We start from the raw sequence: 10,767 nt of genomic DNA on the forward strand, positions 1-10,767 counted from the left end.
GTAGTTCTAGGGGACTGATGACCTCAGATGTTAAGTCCCATAGTGCTCAGAGCTATTTGAACCATTTTTTGAACAAACTGCGAGCCATTAAGGGGACCAAGAATGTGTGGAAGTCCTCGATGAGGGCCTCTCGCAGGGACTCTGTGGTTCTCTGCCGGCTCCGCATTGGCCATACCTGGGTGACCCACTGGTACCTTCTGCACCGTGAAGACCCACATCAGTGTAGGTGTGGCACCCAACTGGCCCATATTCTTCTGCTCTGTCCTTCTTTGGCTGCCTTGCGACTTATTCGGTTGCCGGACTTGATATCATTGATTTTTGCAGACAATGCCTCATCGGCTGATTTAGTTTTACATTTCATCTGTGAGGGTGGGTTTTATTCTTTGATCTGAGTTTTAGCGCATATGCTGTGCCCCTCTATGTCCTCCACCCTAGTGCTTTTAGGGTGGAGGTTTTAATGTGTTGTAGGATGGCTGGCTTTTCCTTTTTATTTTCGTGGTCGGCCAGCCACTGTAATCTGCTTCTTTGTTGTACTCTTTTCTAACTGTTTCTTGCATCTCTTTTGTTTTCTTGTCCTCTTTTGTTCCTTTTATTGTTCGTTGCCTTTTCTTCATTCTTGTGGTCTTTCCTTTCTTTCTGTTTTGTGTTATATGTCTCGTCTGTTTTGTTCCCACACTTGTGGCATGATTTTATTAGGAACACGGGACCGATAACCTCATATTTTGGTCCCTTCCCCCCTCTTTTAAACCAACCAACCAACAGTGTGGGAAAGTTGGGGAAAGGGCTGTCTGTACATTGTCAAATACTGCAAAATTTGCCCTCCCTTCCAAGCACAGTGCCAGTCAAATACCTCTCCAGTTCATAATACATTAGATGTATCAGAACTTCAAATAAATTAAATCTTTTAGCATGCTTTTTTTCTGTTGCCTGTTATCCCAGTCAGACTCAAAAAATATAATCACTGCTATTTCAGGACACATTCTATTCATTATGTGTACATTAAGCCAAAACGCTGCTTTGTGTAGCAGTTGTTATTATTGTGGCTTTATTTTCGTTGGCTATAGGCCTATTTCGGCTCAAAGGCCATTTTAAAGCACTTTCCATAATACATCGTTGATGCTCTTGCTGTCAGATATCTTACTTGGTGTGTTTTTAAGCAAAGCACAGGTGAAATTATAAATTACTCACTAAGATATCTGACAGTAAGAGTGTCAGCGACGTAATATGGAAAGTGCTTGAAAATGGCCTTTGAGCCGAAATAGTCCTATAGCCAATAAAAATAAAGTCACAATAATAACAACTGCTACACAAAGCAGCATTTTGGCTTAATGTACAGATAATGTCCTTACGAGACATATGTAATGCTGCAGGCCCAGAATTTAAAACATTCTGTTCATGTTCGTGTATGCAAAAAAAAAAAGTTGTACAGAATCAGAGACCCTATTTAGATGATGTTGTGATGGTGCGATACTGTTGCAGCATAATAATTTTTTTTACTTCTTGCACATTCTTAAGGACCGTTTCAATTTATAATGTCTGGTGTAACGTTTTGTGTAAGAATATTAGTTCTTTTTTAAAATATCTGTTCTCCAATTTTTTATTGTCACCTTTCCAGTGAAAGGGGCTATGAAATGGACAATGAATCTAAATTAATGATGTCTAGCATACATACAGAAATACCTTTCTTAATGACTTAGCCGTATGAACAGCGAATATTCTTGTTCCACAAACCAATGAGTGCAAGAACAAGAAGCATTTTTTAGACTCGTGAAACCAGAGCAAATTAATATAACATAGGTAATAAGAGATCTACGTTTTTGAGGAAGGAGTTGCAACAGGTGGTATGGACCAGATAGGTAGTGTGAAACACTGTTAAAAATACTATTCTCATGACAATACATGAAAGAATGGGGAATCAAGGACTCAGATGTGAAGACCGGTAGAATGACAAATGTAGACAGGCAGTGGAACAGACAAAGGAAGCAACATTGAAATGCTTACAGAAAAATAAAAGATCTAATCACACAATATACAATTAAAAAGAGAAAAGAGGTAACAATAATGTATATAAGGGGAAATGGGTGTGGGAGCCATGAGCAGAAAGACAATAGTTGGAAGAACTTTGCCATCGGAATGAAAACAGTATTAAAGAAGGAACTAAAGAGTACAGGCCTAAAACAAATGGGTAAGAGTAAAGAGGAAATCCTCCGAAGAGTACACTCTAGGTGTAATACAACCTGTACATAACAAGGACGAAACTTGGTATTCTAATTACATCTACATACATACTCTGCAACACCCTGTACAGTGCATGGCAGAGGATACCTACTAGTCATTTCCTTTTCTGTTCCACACACAGAGTGAAGAAAAACAGATTGACTATACATCTCTGTATGAGCTCTAATTTCTCTTATCTTCATGGTCCTTATGCAAAATTTACATTGGCAGAAGTAGAATCATTCTGCAGTCAGTTTCAATTGCCAGCTCTCTAAATTTTCTCAGTGGTGTTCCTCAAAAACACATTGCCTTTCTGCTGAGGATTCCCATTTGACTTCCCAAAGCATCCCCGTAATACTTGCATGTTGTTCGGACCTCTTGGTAACAAATCTAGCAGCCCGCCTCTGAATTGCTTTAATGTCTTCCTTAATCCAACTTGGTGCAGATCCCAATTACTTAGAAGATACCCTTTTAATGTGGGCTGTAGACTTTGGTTAAGTAATGCCTACAGTAGCCTAGCTCTGTATGCAGAAGGGATTTTGGGAAAATATCAGTGTGGCTTTTGGTATAGTGGTAATCAACCTGGCCCATACCATGCAACAATGAGTGTTCCAGCTTTCATGGTGGGTGATCAAGGTTTTAAAAATATTTTCCTTAGCTGTTCATAAAATTTTGACTAAGTATTTGGTAAGTAATTAATATGCTTTAACTCGCTGTAACTCTGCTTCGTAAATTATATAAAGTGAGCTTACCTCCTTACTTTACTTTATAAATCATTTATACTGTGAAAATAATGTGCAGGTGAATACTATAATATTGAGCTTCATAAGGCTTTAATAGTCTTAAATGACATTCTGTTGCTGGATACACCATCAAAGTAGGGAATGAATTTCTCACTCGAGGAAATATTATCCGAACACCTGAGAACATCTTAGTCTTTCAATAAATGTAGATGTGTGCTGCCCTCTGTTGACAGTGTACACAAATAGATCTACTGTTTGTACAAGTACTACTACTACCGCCACCTAGGAGTGCAGTTACCAGGTTAAGCCATGTATTGACTTGCCCCATCTCAAATGCAGTTATGTGCAGAAACTGAACAGTCAAACCCAGCAGTTTACATCTGGATTGTTTAGTTTGATATCAAGGAAGCCATTATAGGATTGAAATGACCGAGAAAGAGAAATACCAGCAATGAGAGGTACCAGTAGTGCGTGACGGCATGTACCTTGTCTCACTCATAGCATCTAGCTGTGTTATGTATATGGTGGGCGACAGTTGTCCTACAATCAGGTGAATCGCATAGATTATTTACATCTTGTGAATAGTAAACAACATGCTCGTTTTTCAAAGGCTGTACTAACCCTGTGAGTGTGTGAGCCCCTAGAGCCAGACTTTCACCAGCATGATGCTTACCACAAGGTCCTTTGTTGTGGACACTGACTATATGCTACTTGTTGACTGCTCCAAGACTCCCAACAAATGTGAATGTTCCTGCAGGGTCCGATGCAGAAATTCCACCTCAGCAAGAAAACAGCAGACTGTCAGGTTAGGCACTGCTGCCGGTTGACAATCTTAACAGCTGTACCTACAGAAAGCTGTGTCCATCTTACAAATGAGTTCTCAGAGAACACCCAAGGCTTTTAAATTACCGTTACATGGGTGGTTCCAACTGCTAACTACTTCTCAAGTAGGTATCCCTCCTGTCCTGGCTTCTTTCTTCAAGGCAAGGAGCTTCTCTAAATGTCACCACCATATTGATGACCTCCAATAATTGAGGACCTTTTGCAAAACTTGCTTTATGCAAAAAATGAAATTTTGCAAGAGACCCATTTATTTAATTAACAAGCAGATTTAGAGGGTGTTTTCTTTTTTTGACAATTAGTATATTTAATACAGTTCTGAGTATGAGTATGTTTCAAGGTAGCCTTTGCATATATATAAAATTTTTGAGGGTTTATCAACTGCGGGAAATAGGAAAATGGTTTTCTTGATCAAACCTCTATTTACACTCAAAATAGATCAGTGATGCCTCAATCTTAAATGACTATTTTTTTGCATTAAAGTTTTAAAGTAATAGGTCTTTTTTCTCTTCTACACAACTTCAGGGGACTCTTCATCCTCCTAAATTCTCAGAGAGATCTTCATACTCCTCACCACTTGTGGAGAGCAAAGTAGAATTGTGAACGGTTATTTGTCTCGTAATGTACATAATACAAATCATTTAATTCAGGTTCAAGAGACGTGTCAAAACTGTGGCAAAATTTCACCATAAACACAACACAGCTGATGTTAACAAACAGCACCATAATAATAACACAATTTTGTTATACAGGGTGTCCCATTTATCTTGACCACCCTGAATAACTGTTTGCCCAGATGCAAATTACAAAATTTTTCAAGCAAATGTTCTTTAGCTCTAGGGGGACATCAATTAGCGTGATTGCTTTCATTGTAGCTTTGTTTTTTTACAAAGATATGAACAGTGGTATGACTTTTTTTAAATGGCACCTTGTATTTTTTATTCAGTAATTCATTTCCTCTCCTAAAGACCTGTTCAAAAATGTATCACACTGTACCATTCACTGAAACACGTCATTAATTGCAAAACACAACATTGACTTTGAGCCCAGGCTCACAAACTCATCCACTTGCTGGAGTTGCCAGAAAACAAATGAAAACCAAGTAAAAACATAACATAAAATTGACTTTGACTCTCCTGTTCCACTGCCCAGGAGTAGAACATTCAAAGTGGTGACCCTGGACACCAATAGACTGGTGCACTCATTGAAAGAAAGAAGTATTTACTGCTTCCAGTTGTTGCCTGCTGAAGAGAATTACAAGCAAGCATGTCACCTTCCTGCATGTCCTCTGGAGTTGTTGGAATATTGTGATAGACAACATTTTTAATGCATCCCCAAAGAAAAAAGTCCAGAGGATTTAAATCAGGATACCTAGCAGGCCAAGTAACTGTTCCTCCTTGACCAATCCATCAGGCAGGATATCTTCGGTTCAGAACATGATGCACACGCAAGGCATTATCTGCTGGACATCCATCGTGTTGATACCACATAAGCATTCTCGTTCCGTTTAGACTACCATTGATGAAATAAGAGCCAGTAATTGTAGTACAAAGCATCCCACAACAGACCTTAACTCTCCATTGCCGCTGATGTTACACCTGTCTAAGCCATCGTGGGTTGTCATTGGACCAGTAATGCATGTTCCTTGTATTTACCTGTCCTTTGTTTGAGAACAAACATTCATTAGTAAATAGAACATTGGAGAAGTAGTTTGAGTTGGCGAGGATTTGCTGCTGTGCCCACTGACAGAACTGTACACGATTCTGGAAATCATTCCCATGCAATTCTTGATGTACGTGTGTAACTGGTGACATAACAATACAATGTACACTGGTTTTAGGAATGCCAATCTCGTGTTCAAGCTGTTGTGTGCTCACATGTGGAATCATAGCATAGGAAGTGAGAACAGTAACTTAGGCAGCTTTGTCTGTGGGAGTGCTATGATGATTGCGTTGTTGTGGGTTGAAACTTCCCGTTTCCTGAAGTGTCGCAACAAGATGAGAAAACATCCATTGGGAAGATGGGTTCTTGTCAGGATATTTCTCTCTGTACAGTTTTTCTGCCTGCATAGCATTTCCCATACCTTCAACAACAACAACAATAATAAAGGAGACGTTACGTTGATGCAGTCTGTAAGAAGGGCAGCCTTTACTGTATGCCTACTCTACACAACAGTATTGCAAAGGACTAAACTACTGTACTAAATGTACCCATACATAAGAAAACAGTATTTCAATTACTGTTCTGCTAAGTTACATTCCACATATATGAGTAGAATTTCTACGTTCTCTTTGTTGGTGTACATTCTACTCACACAACTATTCAACTGACGATGGTTCACGGAATGGCGGGTGTGCATTCTACTTATGTTTACAGTTGTTCTCTGTCAATGTGAGCACGTGGATGTGTTGCATTGCCCCGAGTACTTGCACTAAGCACTGGGAGTATCAACGTCAGTGCTGTGTTATTTAATTAACAACATTGTGTTTCAGTCAACGATACGCTGTGCAACATTTTTGAATAGGTCTTTAGAAGAGGAAATGAATTACCGAATAAAAAATACACGGTGCCATTTAAAAAAGTCATACCACTGTTCATATCTTTGTAAAAAACAAAGCTACAACAAAGGCAATCGTGCTAATTGATGTCCCCCTGACAGCTAAAGAACATTTGCTTGAAACATTTTGTAATTTGCATCTGAACAAACAGTTATTTAGAGTGGTCAAGAGAAATGGGGCACCCTGTATAGACATACATAAAATCTGTCACTTAGTTACCCCCTTGCTCAAATTATCATTTCATCCTGTATGAATTCTTGTATTGAATAGTAGAATTTCTCCCACAGAATCAGCTGTGGCTTCATTTTTAAAATTTCTGGCTTCATATTAAATATGTTTTTGCCCTTTTAGCTTTTTATATGTTTTCATTCCCATATACTGTGGAGTCTGTGCACATAATTTCAACTGGGTGTGGATGGCATAAAATTATTTTTATTTCTGATGTTATATGTGTGGTTAAAATGAGTCTCCTCAAATTATTTTTGTGTGCTTTGGAAGAAGATTATAATTTCACAAATGTATATGAGTGGAACAGTTAGGATTTGTAGTTTCCAAAATAATGGGCAACAAGACTTGTTTACTATGCAGTACACATTTGTCTGAAAACTCTCTTTTGCAGTTTGAGTATTTGAGATACACTACTTGAACTTTCCCAGAAAATTATACCATGTCTAATAACAGATTCAAAATAGCTATAATAAACAATTTTTGTGTACTCAAGTCAGTGGAATTTGCTTGTATTTGCATTGCAAGTGCAAAACTGCATAGTTTATTTGATAGGAAGTTAATTTGTGTATACCAGCTGAAGTTCTTGTCCACATCTAGTCCTAGGAATTTGACTGTGTCAACTTCTTCCATAAGTTGATTGTTATGTTGTACTTTAAGTTCTACATATTTTGAATGTTTGGTTTCGAAACATACCATATTGATTTCTGCAGTGTTTAGTTTCAACCCATTTAACTGGAAGCAGTTTTTATGATGGAGCTTGGAACTTTTTCTGCATCATAACCTTCATTTAAAACAGACTTCAATATTTAATATTTTGCAGAATCCTCCTCAGTTGCTCAGATTTTCTGGTCTTTACCAGGTTTTGGCTAAATTAATCTAGCCTTCTTCAGAAGCATAAAATTACTATAACATGCCAGAGTAAGGCACAGTCAACATTAAAATTAAAACCTATAGTACTGTGGCACCACCTTGAATTAAAAATACTTAACTGAAGTCCAGCCCCGGCATCTCTTCACCACAAGGTCGGTTGGCAGCGGCATCTATGTTGGCACTGCAGTAGTTGCCGCTGCCAGATGACCGCATGGTGAAGAGATGCCAGGGCTGGACTTCAGTTAAGTATATATGATGGTAGTATCTGTTCACGAAAGAACAGTTACCATTGAACACCATGCAGCTATGCTAGAAATGAAATGATAATTAAATGGATACCCTAGCTGCAGATGTATTTCACGAGTAATGAGTATGATGGGCAAACATCTGTTAGGCGCACTACAAATGTAATGGTGCAGACATGTTGGGAATATGGGGCTCATGGGGGGCGTGCAAGGGATAAGTCCCCCCTGGTGCCCTATCCTCTGTGCCCTCGGTGGCTCAGATGGATAGAGCGTCTGCCATGTAAGCAGGAGATCCTGGGTTCGAGTCCTGGTCGGGGCACACATTTTCAACATGTCCCCAATGAAGTCAATGCCTGTTTGCAGCTAGGGTGTCCATTTAATTATCATTTCATTTCTAGCAAAGCTGCATGGTCTTCAACGGTAACTATTCTTTCGGGAACAGATACTACCGTCATATATAGTTAAAATATGGTTTCCCAGCCATTGACCTTCTTGTGTAAATGCACAAGCTATGCCCAAACTCGTACGGGACTTGGTATATTCATCTGCCACGAGTAATGAGTATGATGGGCAAACATCTATTAGGTCCAGTACGAATGTAGTGGTGTGGACATGTTGGGAATGTGGGGCTCACGGGGAGCGCGCAAGGGATAAGTCCCTGCTGGCGCACTATCCTCTGTGCTCTCAGTGGCTCAGATGGATAGAGCTTCTGCCATATAAGCAGGAGATCCCGGATTCGAGTCCCGGTTGGGGCACACATTTTCAACATGTCCCTAATGAAGTACATCAATGCCTGTTTGCAGCCAGGGTGTCCATTTAATTATCATTTCATTCAGTTATGTAGTTTTAATTCGGCATGGTACCTTGGTACTATATGTTTTAATTTTAATGTTGACTGTACCTTTCTCTGGCATGTTATAGTAATTTTATGCTTCTGAAGAAGGCTAGATTAATTTAGCCACAACCTGGTAAAGACCAGAAAATCTGTGCAACTCAGGCAAATTCTGCAAAATATTAGTCTATCACATTTGCTGACACTGCTGCAATATGCTAAAAATTCTTAGACTTCAATATTTCTTTAGTAGTCCATTTGAAGTTGTAGGAAAACTGGTCTTCTCTCCACACCAGTACCTTTACAAACTTTGCTAGAATATTGCTGTACATACAAGCTGGTATGACCTCTACTTTCTTGTGATGTTCCTTTTCAACTCTACCGAATACACTACCCAGTGGCATGAAACAATGTCCAAGAACAAGTTCAGAGAACATTCTAGTGCATTCTATAAAATGTACCAGCATACAGAAAATTGCACAAGTCTGAAAAAAAAAGCTCAAATTTCAGTCCTCTCTTCCAAATAATATACGAGAAGATGTTTTAGTACAGATACAATTTCATTTGTGCTTCTTTCAGCTTCTGTTCCACACGAATTATAATGAAAAAACGTTATCAGTACCTTGTCTTGGTTCATGCATCACCACAATCAGGTTATAGAACCATTCCTGCTGTGTGTAAAAGACTTCTCCATTAGAGAGTTTAGGCACAGGTTGATTTTTGGCATGTCAGAGAGAACTTTTACAGTTTCTTCAGAGTGTTTGTTCATGATGCTGCGGAACTTCTTTGCACAGGCTTTATGTGAGCACAGGTTAGTTTTACGCACTTCCTGGCATTCTACGATTTCTGTGAACCTTATTCAGTTTGAGCTCCTTGCACATTTAACTTGTGTCACTGTGAGGTTTACCAAAGACGAGATTTGAAGTCCTTATGGAACACTGTCTTAAATTTTGCATAGAGTTTTATTTACTGCCTGGTTGTTGGGGTTCTTTGCAAAATTGTTCCCACATTATATTTAGATTTAATACTGGGAGGCAAATATGAACTACTCATTTTCCCTGTGCTGTAATGACATGCATTACACTTATACTGCAAAATGTGCTCTTTTTCTTGTTGGGTCATAACTATGTTGGCTTAAGTTGCTCTTGAGCCACCTCTTGGTTCCTGTATGCAGACCCATGTTCTTGATAGTGCTGAGCAATCTAGGCTAAGCAATCCCCTGGTTATTTTTTGGAATGTAGAAGGGATCCATCTCTAAGTTTTGTCCTAAACTTGATAGAGACCGACTTAGAAGCCTTGGCTTCATTGGTGTGTACAACATATCTAGCTGGTGCTGAGACATCCATGTGTGACGGAAAGAATGCGTCTGGCTTGGTCTTATCTCCTGAATAATACAATAGATCAATGAAATATGATACATCAGCATCAAGACTTTGCATGCATGACAGTCCTTCCCACCAAGGTGGCTTGCCTCACTCCTTTTAGTATGCCGGCGGTCAGTATCAGGAGCAGAATTTTACTATTAATATGGAGATGATTTTGCTTCACTTCTTTTATGCCCATCACAGAATTATTATATTCACCATCACCTTACATATTCACTATTTAACACAAGTCTATTCTTCTACACTTAACTTTTACAAAATAGTGGTAACTGGCAACCAACTCACGTAGCATCTGTCATTGACAAAGATAGTTCAATACTGCCCATGCAAATTAAATAGACACCCACCATGATGGCTGATGGGAACTACCATCAGCCACCGTACCAACAGTCAACTTAGTTGGCATGCTCAGTAATACGCACTGCCAGCTACCTCCAAGCAAAACAGATCTTCCAGGAGTGCCATAACAGTCAGAAAAGTACTTGTTTTGACATCTGTTGCACATTAAACAGATTATGAAAAAAAAGGAATACCCCTAACACCTTTGGGGAAATTAAGTAGCACAAAGTGAATTTTGAAAAGACCACTACATTCACATCATTCACATGAGGCGAGTTTTGCAAAAACGGGCTGTATTCCCTGTGCTATAAACGCAGAATACAGCAGTTTTTGCTAAAGCGCTGCATGGGCTTGTAGAGGACACACACACACACACACACACACACACACACACACACACACACACACACACACACACACACACACACACACACACACAGAGAGAGAGAGAGAGAGAGAGAGAGAGAGAGAGAGAGAGTGAGTGAGTGTAAGAAAAAAGGAAAATGTAAA

At 39.2% G+C, this 10,767-nt stretch overlaps 1 non-coding gene across 1 annotated transcript; it reads left to right on the forward strand.

The window, feature by feature from the left end:
- Positions 1–7,945: 7,945 nt before the first annotated feature.
- Positions 7,946–8,020, forward strand: Trnat-ugu (transfer RNA threonine (anticodon UGU)). The gene has a single exon. It is a non-coding gene; the product is annotated as a tRNA-Thr (tRNA).
- The last annotated feature ends 2,747 nt before the right edge of the window (positions 8,021–10,767 follow it).

This window comes from Schistocerca gregaria, chromosome X (assembly GCF_023897955.1).
Source record: "Schistocerca gregaria isolate iqSchGreg1 chromosome X, iqSchGreg1.2, whole genome shotgun sequence".
Taxonomy (NCBI): Eukaryota; Metazoa; Arthropoda; class Insecta; order Orthoptera; family Acrididae; genus Schistocerca; species Schistocerca gregaria.